Source organism: Crocodylus porosus, unplaced genomic scaffold (assembly GCF_001723895.1).
Source record: "Crocodylus porosus isolate Cpor-Errol unplaced genomic scaffold, CroPor_comp1, whole genome shotgun sequence".
Taxonomy (NCBI): domain Eukaryota; kingdom Metazoa; phylum Chordata; order Crocodylia; family Crocodylidae; genus Crocodylus; species Crocodylus porosus.
In genome coordinates this window covers 25,120,900-25,133,734 of record NW_017728916.1, presented here as the reverse complement: position 1 = coordinate 25,133,734, position 12,835 = coordinate 25,120,900, and the positions used below count along the sequence as shown (strand labels likewise).

Genomic DNA, 12,835 nt, shown 5'->3' with positions numbered 1-12,835 from the left:
TCTCATGACTCCATGATTGAGAAGGAAGTGCCACTTTGTCCCATCTCCTGCTAAGGCCCCCCAAAGGTTTGAGTTAATTCCAGAAGCCTTCATATCCTGCTTGCAAATGTCTTTGAAGTGCAATTTTGGACACCCTACCCTTCTCTCTCCATTTGCAATTTGCCCTTCAGGATGTCCTCCAGGCTGCGCTCATCTTCCATCCTGTGAAGGTGGCCAAGATGGTGTAGGCACCAATGTTTGAGTAATGCACTATGGTTGGCAGGCTGGCTTTGGCAACAACTTCTGTGTTAGTGATTCTGTTTTGCTACTTGATGTCAAGTATGTGCGGTAAGCAACACAGGTTGAGCTATTCAGTTTCCTTTCATAATATGCGTATGTTGACTGTATCTCACTGCTATACATAAAGACACTGAGGATGCAGGCTTTGTACACAAGCTGCTTAGTTTTGATTGTGAGTTTTGTATCATTCCAGACTCATCTGGAGAGCTCATTGAAAGTGGTAGCTGCCTTTCCAATGCTCACATTTAGCTCTTCATTTAGTGATAGGCTGTTGTTCACTGTGGATCTGAAGTAGCAGAACTTGTTCACTGCCTCGAGAGGTGTGTTGTCAAGGCAACTTAAATAGTGCAGCTTAATTAACTAAGTTACCTTGAGTTAAGCCACATTGGAGCATACGCACATACAGCTCCTTGACGTGGTGGTAGCCATCTTGTGAGCTAAGTCAATTTAACTAATGCAACTCAAGATAATACACCTTGGAGGTGTATTATCTTATGCAACACTTAAGTCAACTCTGCTCCACATATGTGTGTATGATCTGACAGTTAAGTCAACATCAGAAAAGTTAAGTTGGCTTAATGGTCAGAAAGTTAGTACATGTGTACTCACTGTGAGTTACCAGAGGGTGCTGTCATAACACCCTTGTGCCAAGCACAGACCAGGAAAGTGAGCCTTGGGTTTGAACCCCCAAAGCTGTAATCCAGATGTATTTCTCAATGTGGTTTCAACACTGACACACATAGGCCTGATGGGATCACTGCTTTTTTACTTCAGAGGTGGTATCTGCATGGTTGTTGGCTGTAGAAGAGATCTCTGCCTGCCTATGAAAGGGAATAAGTGTAACAGAGAATGGCTTGGGAACTGGAGAAAGGATCATGCCAGGGTCAGCTGCAGGATGGGAAGACAGTGTCAAGAGAGGAGAAAGAGTGAATGGAGTTGGTCCAACAGATAAGAGCATAGCACGGTGGTTAGGAGACCTGGAGCCTATTCCTGGCTCTATACCAAGTGATAGAAAGCAAGTCACACCCCTCCCTTCCACTGTTCTGATTTGCTCATGTAGATGGTAAGTTTGCCAGGGCAGGGACTGTTTTACCTTATGTGTTTGCACAGCAGTGAGCACAATGAGGCCCTGCCATCGCTGGAAACTGGCAGAAAGAGCAATGCATGAAAGAGGAGATATAGAGATGGAACATCCTCATAATTGCTGCAAGCAGGCTCCCTAGAGGCTGGGGCAGACTCCTGCTTACACAAATGATTTCAGTTTACCAGGATGAGAAGAAAATCAGACCCATCCCCACGCAACGGGGCTGCTGCCCACACAAGCTTCCCCAAGATTACCCAGTGGATTCCACTTCTAGAGGCACCAGGATTCAGGATCCACTTCTCCTTCCCCCTTGCTCCCAACAGAAGAAGACAAAGCTGAGGGCAGAAAAAGGGTGTGAGTAATGAAAGAAGTCACAAAGCTCTACTAGCAGCACAAACCAGGAAGACTTCAACTGGGGCCACTATTATTAAGCAGTCTGCTGATAAATGCAGCAGTCACCCATCCCATCGTTGACTCTTCTACTCCACTGCCAAGTCCTCAGAGCTTGGCTGTGAATGAATGGTGTGTATGCGTGTGTGTGTGGGGTGGGGGGAGACACAGCAGTGGGAGTCATTGCCCCAGCTACCACAATGAGGAACAACGCTGTCTTTCTGCTGATTACTGTATGGGAGCAAGAGGTTAGTTTATGTGGGCTTAAATACGACAAATCAGACAAAGCTGTGGAGATACCAAAATTAGATAAAGAGGACAGAGGCCCAGACACCTGGCCCAGAAGCCAGATCAGAACCATGGTCTAGGGCAGCTCTTCCCAGAAAGGTGCTGACCCCCAGTACAGGCAGGACTGGAGTGTTTTATAAACTCAGACCTGTGTTACCATTTTCACAAGTTATTAGGTATCTCCATCCTTGGAGGTTTTTAAGACCCAGCTAGACTAAACCTTGGCTGGGATGATATAGTTGAGAATGGTCCTGCTTTGAGCAGGGGATTGGACTAGGTCCCTTCCAACCCTCATTTTCTGTGATTTGGGAGCCTCCATTTTTGTAGATCCATTTTTGTAGATCCAGCCAGATACCCCACAGAAGATTTTCAGACAGCCCTGACCCCCTTCCCCTCTGGAAATCAGATATCTCTGAGGTATCTGAATTTTGGTGTGCCTAAAGAACTGGTCACTTCAGGAAAAATCCTGGCCCTTGGCTATAAAATGGTTTGCAAGGCCATTTTATACGGGGTTCATTATACTGGGCAGTTTTACACTGGGATCTGAAACATTTCCAGAAGAAACAATTTGAGCATGCCTAGCTCACCTCAAACTGTAGTCTAGACAAGGGTAGGGAAGGACAGTTTCATCTACAGGCAGTCCTCAGACTTACGACACAATTAGTTCCTGAAAACAGTGTCTTAAGTAAAAACATTGTAACTCGGAACCAATTTTCTCATAAAAAACAATGTTATAAATGGGGGACTGATTCCTGAACCAAGGTCCAATACCCTATTTTCACCAAAAATACCCCAGAATTTTCTACTCAATCAATTATAGATTAGTAATATAGCTACATTAATGGATTTATATTGTAAATAGCAATCATATTGATTTCGAAGGACTTCTTTGAGGTGACTGCTGGACTTTTTGAAGGGCTTTTGGTTGGACTTTTTGAAGGGTTCTTGGCTGGAGTCTTCTCAGGAGTCTTGTCTGCATTTTTTCTGGAGTCTTGTCTGCTTTCTTAAAGAAAATGTCCAAGGAATTTTGGACAGATGTTCTCCAGGAAGGTGAGTGATGCAGCGAACTTGTTCGCTGGTGTGCGTTGCATCAGATCAAGCCTTGTAAAGTCGAAACTGACGTCATAAATTTGAAACAGGGTGTCAATTTATAAACATCGTAAGTGCAAAACGTTGTAACTCGAAATGTTGTAAGTGGAGGACTGCCTGTATGCTGTAATTTGTATCATGTTAGCAACTAAGTTACAACATGGCAGTCCCCCTACACAAGTAAATATGCTTTGGTCTTGATTACACAGAACAGCTGAACTGAGTTTTAAGCATGTTCCCAAGTTGAACAATGGAAGCTTGCAGGGTTGTAGCACCATCTGGGAATACAATTTAGTGCCATCTTTACCAAGCTATGTTTCAACCCTGTCATGGAAACTAGTAACATGTAACACCAGGAGTAAAGAAGAGAAAGAGAATGAGCACAGAACAGGAACAGGAACTGGGCTTATGAAAGGTAAAACCCTTCAGTAAGGATTCTGCTTTGGGTTTTTTCCTGCTTGGTATTACCTTATAAGTATCAGGAACATCTGGCCTGGCCTCCTCCATTTTGCTAAAGGTCTCTTTGAAGAATTCAGAAAAATGGATCTGGAGATCCCCATATCTTTATCTACTGGATCTACAGGGCTACTGACATAGGCAATGTGTAGGGAGGGAAGAGGGGGGCATGTGCCCCCCCTGAGATTGGCTGTCGCCATAGCCACCGCCAGCTTCTGCAGGCAGTCACCACTCATCACCTGCCCCCTCATTGCCCATGTGGCCAGTGGTGTCTGTGGGCAATCCCTGCTCATCACACACCCCTTTGCCCCCTGCCACCAAGACCATCTCGCCCCCCTGCCCCCCAAGTCTCAGGAGGCACCAGTTGTGGTAAGCCACAGCCATGGAGCCACGGCCATGGAGCCTATTTTGTTTCCTTTCTAATCTCATGTGTCAGGTGCATTTCCTCTGGGTAAAATCTGTCAAATCCTTGAATTCCTAGATGACCTCTAGAGAGAGGTAATTAGCCATGTTAGCCAGCAGTCAAGCAGAAGGGTGCCTGTAGACCTTAGGGTGCCTGTAGACACGTGGGATGCCTGCTCTGACATGCTGTAATTGCAGTATATTGGAGAAGACTCAATTAATGGAATCTGCTCAAGTGTGCTAATTAGAAAGCTTCAGCAGCCTTGGCATTTTATGTATTTAGCATCCCTGCACTTCAAAATTTCATAGATTTCACAGACATTTGGGTTGGAAGGGACCTCGGAAGATCATTGAGTCCCCAAAGGGCAGGAAGTCAGTCATGGTCAAAGGAACCCAGCAAGATAAGCATCCAAATGTTTCTTAAAAGAGTCCAGAGTAGGTGCTTACACCACCTCTAGGGCAAGTCTATTCCAGGCCTTGAGGACTCAGACAGTAAAGAAGCTTTTCCTTATGTCCAGCCTAAAGCGGCCTTGCAGAAGTTTGAGACGGTTGGACCTTGTCATCCCTTCGGGTGTTCTGGTGAAGAGGCATTCCCCCAGATCCTGATGCACACCCCTTATGTACTTACAGGCTGCCACCAAGTCACCCCTGAGCCTGTGCTTCTCCAGGCTGAAGAGTCACATAGCGCACAGCCTCTCTTCATAAGGCCTCTGTTCTCTTGACCTCTGATCATGTCTGTGGCTCTCCTTTGGACTCTTTCAAACTTCTCCACATCCTTCCAGAATTATGGAGCCCAGAATTGGATGCAGTACTCCAGCTGTGACCTCACCAAGGCTGAGTACAGTGGGAAGATGACATCCTGGGTCTTGCCTGAGATAAACGCAAGCCAGAGTTTTGTTTGCTTTGCCGGCTGAGGTATCGCATTGGTGGCTTATATTCATCTTGTGGTCAATCATGACCCCCAAGTCACTTTCAGTTGTGGTTTTAGCAAGTGTAGTACTGCCAAGCCTATAAGTGTGATGTGGGGGGGGGTGTTCCCTGAGGTGAAGCACCTTGCATTTCTCCATATTGAATCAGGTTTTCATCCACCCACCTTGCAAGCCTATTGAGGTTGGCCTGGATCACCAGCCTATCCTTAAGCATAGATATTGTTCCCCAAAGTTCAATGTCATCAGTGAACTTGGCCCGTCCATTTCTGACACCAGATTCCAGATCATTTATGAAGACATTAAAGAGTACAGGCCCAAGAACAAAGCCTTGGGGGGCACCACTGGTCACTGAGTGCCATGTTTATTCAGTTCAATTACTACCGCTCTTTCGGTCTGACCTCAGAGCTGATTCCACAGCTGTCAAATTGTAGTGTAGTGAAGGCTGCAGTTGCCCGGTTTTTCCATGAGGACATTGTGCGACACCAGGTCAAAGGCTTTTTTAAAGTCTAAATATATGGTATCAACCTCTTCCCTTTTGTCCAGGTGATACATCACCTGGTCATAGAAGGAAATGAGATTGGTCAGGCAAGACCTACCCACAACAAACCTGTGCTGGCTGTCCCTCAGAATGTTGCTTTCTGTTAGCCTGTCAAGAATGGTTTCTTTAATAATTTTTTCCAAGATCTTCCTAGGGAGTGAGGTTAAACTGACTGGCCTGTAGTTCCCCAGATATTCTTTCCTCCCTTTCTTGAAGATATGTACCACAGTGGCCCTCTTCCAATCTTCAAATACTTCACCTGAGTGCCACGAGTTCTCAAATATCCTTGCCAGTGGCCTATGATGTCAGCCAATTCCTTTAGCACTCTTGGGTGCAATTTATCTGAACCAGCTGATTTGTGGGTGTCCACTCCAGCCTCTCAGTGTGCTCCCTTAAAAGATCTTTGCCAATGGTGGACACATATTCTCCTTCACCCTGGTCATCCCGTGTCATGTTAGGCAGGGTGGTCCCCTTGGGCTGGTGAAAAACCAATGCAAAGTAATCATTAAGGAGATTGGCTTTTTTCTGGGGGTTGGTTATCAGCTGCCCCAATTGGTTTAGCGGGGGTCCAATGTTACTGTGGCAGGGCACTGTTGGTGCCAGCCACTTTACAACCTGGGGCCAAGCAGCCAGCAGGTGCTTAATTGCTGTCGTCATTTTAGAGCTCTGGCCACCCATATAAACAGGGCAGTTCGCTGCTGGCAGCCCAGGCAGCAACATCGCCTGGCTGTGAGGCTTCTTGGAAGATCCTGGAGGTAAGGGAGGAGTTGTAGGGGATGGTCTGGAGGCTCCTGGTCCTGGGCATGACCTAAAACTGCACCCTGCCGGGAGTGGGTGGCCTGGTGGGGCTTTTAGTGGTATGGGAGCCCCCAGGAAATGCCAGGCCAGTTACCACCCCAGTGAAAGGCAGGTCAGGGCACCTTAACCCCAGCTCCCACAACCAGGTGGGTTAACCCCAAGTAGGGGCCAGAAGGTAGACCCCAGTAGTGAGTGGGGCTAGAGGCTCAGAGGCCTGACTGAGAGTACCCAGGACCAGGACCAGTATGGTCAAAAAGGGCCAGGGGCTCATGGCAAGGGATGCCCAGAGCTTGGAGGGCCTGGCGTTCCCAACTGGCCAGGGTCTGTGTGGCCAAAGGTCCCAGGGGGCGACCTTGCCCAAGAGGGGAAAGAGTGTCAGGAAGCGAGACAGCCCTGAATGAGAGCGGGGTAGGCCACCTGAACAGAGGGATCATGGAAGGGTCCTGATAGGAGGATTCTGGGGCCCAGTATGGGGCTGGTGATGTGGAAAACAGCCCATGCCAGGCATGGGCTGCTGTGTAGGGGAGCTGCAGATAGTGCCCCCTGGCATCGGGGCAAGAAAATGGGCAGCCTTCCACCTAATTAAGATCATTAACTAATTAATAACAAGGCATGGCAGGCAAGAAGGCGGGTGGTTGGCCCAGAAACAGGTGGATGGGCCAAAAGTAAATCAGCCCTGAGAAGGCCCCCTGTTACAGTTACCCTTGTTTTTCTTCCAATTCCCCATGTATCTGAAAAAGTACTTTTTATTGTCCTGTTTCATGTAGCCAGTTGGCTTTCCTAGTTCACTCCCTAGAGGTACAGATCAGTGCAGAATACTCCTCCTTAGTGCTGTTTCCTGTCTTCCATCCTTTGTAAGCTTCTCTTTTTAAATGTAGGAGGTCCATGAGTTCCCTGTTGAGCCAAGGAGGTTGGTGAGCCCATTTACGACCTTTCCTATGGGTTGGGATGGGCTTCCCTTGTGCTTCTAGGATCACTTCCTTAAGGAGCAACCACTCATCATGAATTCCCTTCCCTGTCAAATCATGGCCTCTCAGGACCTCAGGAATAATCCTCCTGAATTTATGAAAGTCAGCTTTCTTAAAGTCAAGGACTATTGCATTGCTGACTGACTTGCCAGCTTTGCAGTGGATAGTGAAAGTGATCAACTTGTGGTCACTCTAACCCAGTTTCCCCTAGATTCTTAGGTCACTGATTAGATCACCCCCTCTGCCCAGTACCAGATCCAGCAGTGCCTTACCTCTTGTTGGCCCATAAACTTCTTGAGACAGGTAAAGCTCATCCACACATGAGGGAGCTTTGAGACTAATCAGATTTGGCTGAGTGCTCTTTCCATGAAGTGTCTGGGTAGTTGAAGTCTCCCATGACAACCATGCACCAAGAGCATGCAGCCTTGGCCAATTCACTGGTGAATTCAAGGTCAAGCTCTTGTTCCTGATTTGGAGGGCTGTAGTAGACTCCTACCATTGTATCCCCTTTGCCATGTCCCCCTCATATTCTAACCCAAAGTGTCTCCAGTCATCCTCCTTGGTTGCCAATCTCAGCTTGTAGGGATGTGTAGCTCTCTTTTACATAAAGAGCTACACCCTGCCCCTTTTTTCAGCATGATCTCTCCTGTACAGGGTATGGATATTTACAGGGGCGATGCATAGCGGGTGCACTGTTGCCTGTGGGTGGGTGCCGCTCGCCACCCCACCACCAACACTGCTGGCCGCATTTGTGGGAAGTCCGCAATTGCCGCTGGCAGCTGCCGACACTGCCGGCAGTGTCTGCGGATGGTCACTGACCCCTAGTCAGTGCTCGCCACCCCCCGCCTGGCAGTGGCAGCAGCATCTACAGGAGCTCCCTCTTTCTGCCACCGCACATCACCGCCACACTCCCACTGCTGCCGTGCCCCCCCAGCCACTGGGGCATGCATCATTCATGGCCATTTATACCCTTAGTCCAGTGATAGGAGGAGTCCCACCAGGTCTCTGTTATCCCTATGAGATCATAGTCATTTTTGTTTAGCTGAAGGACCAGTTCCTCCAGCAAGCTTAGTTTAAAGCCCAGTCCAGCAAGCAAGCCATTCTGGCTGAGAAGAGCTTCTTCCCCAGTGGAGTGTGGTGGAGGCCATCTCCTCCCAACAGACCACTGCCTCTTCTCCAAAGTGTGGACTGTGGTCATAGAAGCCGAAGCTTTCATGATGGCACCAGGACTGCAGTCTTCTGTTTACTACCTCAGTTTGTCTCATCCTCCTCAGCCCGTGACCTGTAACTGGAAGAACTGAGGAAAAAACCATCTGCACCCTCAACCCCTGAGCCCCATGCCCAGATCCCTGTAGTCATTCATGACCTGGGTGGGGTTGCTCCAAGCAGTGTAATTTGTGCTCACATGGATAAGATGCTTGGGGTAGTGGTCAGAGCGCCAGATAAGTTTTCGGATCTTCTCAACCGCATCCCAGATATGGGCTCCCAGGAGGCAGCAGACCTGGGCTAAGGGGTTGGGGCAGCAGATGGTTCCCTCTGTCCACCTTGGGAGGGAGTCTTCCACAATGACCAGCCTGCGTTTCATCCTAGGGATGGTAGCTGGTCATGTTTCTTTCTCACTCACAGAAGCTGGCAGCTCTGCTGGTTCTACTGGTGCTGTGAGGGGTTTGTACCTGTTGCAGAGATCCAGGGTGGTGGTGACCCTGGTGCAGTGAGTCTTGGGGTCAGACACAACTTTGTCCAAACCCCTGGCTGGACAGTACGGGAGTGTCTCTTGGCCTCCCTTGTCCTGACAGGCGACCTAGCTCTTCCCTCTTCTTTCATACACCAGATGCTGCTTCTGGGAGCCATTCTAATTAAAGCGTCCCACCCCAGGAGCACATGTAAAGACATCTTTAGAGACTGTTTCAGAAAGGGATGTGCTTTCATAGGCGACAACATCTAATGAAGTTGGCTATGAAAGCTTATGCCTCTCTGAATTAGGTAAGTTACCTGTAAATGCTCTCCGGGGATCTCTTCTTGAGGTCTTGTTCTAGTTCCTTCGTTTTAAACATGACTTCACTTCTGGGTTTTTTTGTGTGGGGGAGTGGTTTTAGTCTCAGTTGGGGCTTGTTTCGGCCCCTCCTCACAGTATTAGAGGGATAAGCCTTTAGTTTTGAGTGGGCCTTACTCCACCCACCCCAGGATTTCCCAAATAGTGTAAAGTGGAATTTTTAACAAGAATTTATTGAGTGCTTGATTTAGGTAAATCTTAGTAGAGAGAGAGAGACTCCAAAAAAGTAATAAACAATTTGAATGAAGCAACCATTTCCCCTCTCTTGAGTTTTACCTGCTCTGTATTTAGGATGTTGTAATTCTAGTTCTAGAATTGGCCATGTGGGCTGCTAAAAAAATAACACAGACAACAACTGAGTATCTTATATACATATTGTTGTCGGCACAAGGTGCCCGAGGGAGGCAACAATTGTGTTCGTTGCCCGGTGTGTGTCGCGCCAAATAAACACACTGGGGGGAGAAGTAGACAGTTTATTTGAGCTCAAGTAAAAGGCGCAGGGAGACTGTATTGTCTCAAATCCTGCGCACTTAATTTTGCAATAGCAGGATTTTATATTTTGGTCAGTGTCAGTGATTTTTTACTAGCTGGCCCCGCTCTTCTTTTTCTTTTTTTTTTCCTTTCTCTTTTTGAGCGGTGCCCTTGCATTTCATAGATAACAGTTTTAGCTTGTCTGCTTTCTAGAAGGACAGGAGATTGCAGGCACCATAGAAAGGGTTACAAAGGTTGGGCAAGGGGGGGGTTTTGGCTCGTTTGAGCCTGGAGCAGAAGGACTTTCTTGACACTCGTGGTTTTCCATCTCTCTGAGTTACCCAGGGTTATGCCCAGTGACACCAACAGCTCCCCCCTTTGAGAATACTCAATAAAGTTTTGGCTGAGTTTTCTCATATTCTGAAGATAAAATGTGACTGAGTGTTTGAGGATTGGGATTTTTAATGTAGGGGTATAGTGAAGTGCTCGGGAAGGGAGATGCACAGACTTTGCGCAGGAGGGCATTATAGCACATAAATAAGAGGAGGGTAATTAAATACAATATAACATCGGTGACCAGGAGGTGAAGGATGCCCATTTTTAGGCCTTTGAGGTTGGGCAACCAGCTTTAGAGAGAATTAAAAATAGTGGGTTTACATTTTTGACTTTTTTACTGCTTAAAAGCTTGTTTGGCTGACAAAATGTGTTTGTTAATATTTTGGGAATTTTTTAGGACATAAGTACAATATTTGTTTTTAATTAGAGTATATATCTCGCTTTGAGATGCTAAAACATAATCTAGAGCCTGACGGTTTTGAAGAGATAATAAACGAAGTTGATAAATTTTGGAGTTAAGGCTTTTTTTAATAGTTAAAGTGTTATTGGCAAATTTTGTAAGAAACGCAGAAAGTTGACGATACAGCTTGGCTAATTGGCTTATTTTGTACGCCAGGAGAAAGATTATGCCAAGTTTGTTTCGTGATGAATTTAGTTCTTGTGTCCATTGACTTTTGTCGCTGTGTGGGAAACTAGTAGGACAGGGTGAGGGTTTTTTTATTTTTTTTTGGAGGGGCTCATTCTTTTAGGTTTGAATGAGCACGGAATTTTCGGCTCTAACGAGTGGACTGGAGCATCCAGCGGAAGAGGCTGCAAGTTTTTAGTGTACCTATGGAGAGAAGAAAGAACAGTAGACAGAGAGCACATATATTATGACAAAATATTACATTTTATTTTTTATTTTTTTGCTGGAACCGGCGTCTTGTTTATAGGCTATGCCCTTTTAAACATAATTTTAAAGGGGCTAAGCTCTAATCTTTTTTTGGGGAGGGGGCATGGATACGAAGCAAAGCAAGGGGCAAAGCATCGGGCCATTGCAGAGAGGCCTCCTGGCAGATCTTTGATAGATGACGCTTGAGGGTCTGATTTGTACGAGTACTGGGGATTCAGGAGCTCCCCCACTGATGGAGTGAGGGGCATGCATGAGGGTGTTAGCAGGTTTTGGCGTTTTCAGGGTGGCAGCATTTTTAGTTTTTCTGTCCGTCCGGGTGTTATTTTGGCTACGTCTGGATTTTTTTTCTGATGCGCCTTACAGTGCATTATTGCCACTGCTGAGGGAAGTTGAACAGCTTCCAGGAGTCGGAGAATTTGGGGTTTATACTTTACTGGGGAGCCTTGGGCTGTTAGTAGTTTTTTTTGTTTTTATAGGCCAGCATGGGCATGCAATATTTTATAAGCATATCTAGAGTCAGTATAGATGTTGACCCATTTTTTTTTTGATAGTTCTAGCGCCCGGGTCAGGGCCACCAGTTCAGCAAGTTGAGCAGATGTTCCGGCGGGCAAACCCTTGGCCTCAACAATATTATAGAGGGTCACAATAGCATAACCTGCCCTTCTTTGCCCTTTTACAACAATGCTACTGCCATTAGTGTACTACTTACAATTAGCATTTAGAAGTGGCTGATTCTGTAGGTTTGCACGGCTGGAGTACTGTGCATCTATGATGTCTAAACAATTATGCTTTTGTTCTTTTGTTTTAGGTAAGAGAGTAGCCAGGTTGAGGGAGGGGCAGGGCTGCAGAGTTATTTCAGGGTTTTTTAAAAGCTTAGCTTGGAACCGAGCCACCCGAGCCTGGGTGAGCCAGAGACCCCCCTTCACGTTTAGTAGAACCTGGACTATATGAGGGGTATACATTTGCACAACTCCTCTCAGCGTTAATTTTTTAGCTTTTTTAAGTACTAGGGCAGTTGCCGCAAGTGCTCGTAAACACACTGGCCATCCCTTGGCAACTGGATCAAGCTGTTTGGAGAAATAAGCAATGGGATGTTTTTATGCCCCGAACAATTGAGTAAGCATTTTTAGAGCCATTTTTTTTCGTTTATGCACATACAATTGGAAAGGTTTAGAAGGGTTTAGTAAACTTAGGGCGGGGGCTTTCATTAGTTTCCTTTTTAGTATTTTAAATGCCTTGTCGGCTTTTGGAGTCCAATAAAAGGGGTCATGGTCTGCCCCTTTTATAGTCATATAGTGGTTTTGCCCATAGTCCAAATTCAGGGATCCATATTCTGCAAAAACCTGCCATGCCAAGAAACACCTTGAGCTGCTTACGGTTGCTTGGGGTGGGAACTTGGCATATAGCCTCTTTTCGTTTACTTGAAAGCTGGCACTTCCCCTGTCTTATGTGAAATTCCAGGTATCATACTTTAGGGAGAGCAATTTGAGCTTTATTTTGAGCCGCTGGATATTCTTGAAGTCCAATAAAGTTTAGGAGGCTTACAGTGGCGTTAAGGCAAGAGATTAAATCTACAGCAGTAATTAATAAATCATTCACATATTGTAATAAGAGAACTTTATGTTTATTATTTTACTCCTCCAAGTCCTTAGCTAAGGACTGGCCGAAAAGGGTAGGAGAGTTTTTAAATCTCTGGGCTAATATTGTCTAACAAAGTTGTTTTTTAACCCTTTTTTTGTCCTCCCATTCAAAAGAGAATATTTTTTGAGGGGGGGGTCAACTGGAATCGTAAAGAAAGCGTCTTTCAAATTAAGAACTGAGAAATGAGTATATTGTCCCCCTATGGAGGCCAGCAAGGTATA

At 46.3% G+C, this 12,835-nt stretch overlaps 1 long non-coding RNA gene across 1 annotated transcript in view; it reads right to left on the bottom strand.

Moving 5' to 3' along the window:
* Positions 1–10,673: 10,673 nt before the first annotated feature.
* LOC109311113 overlaps positions 10,674–12,835 on the bottom strand; it is a 2,934-nt gene continuing 772 nt past the window's right edge. The window contains exon 3 of the long non-coding RNA XR_002101426.1: positions 10,674–10,910. This is a non-coding gene — a long non-coding RNA (uncharacterized LOC109311113). The remainder of the gene's footprint in view (positions 10,911–12,835) is intronic.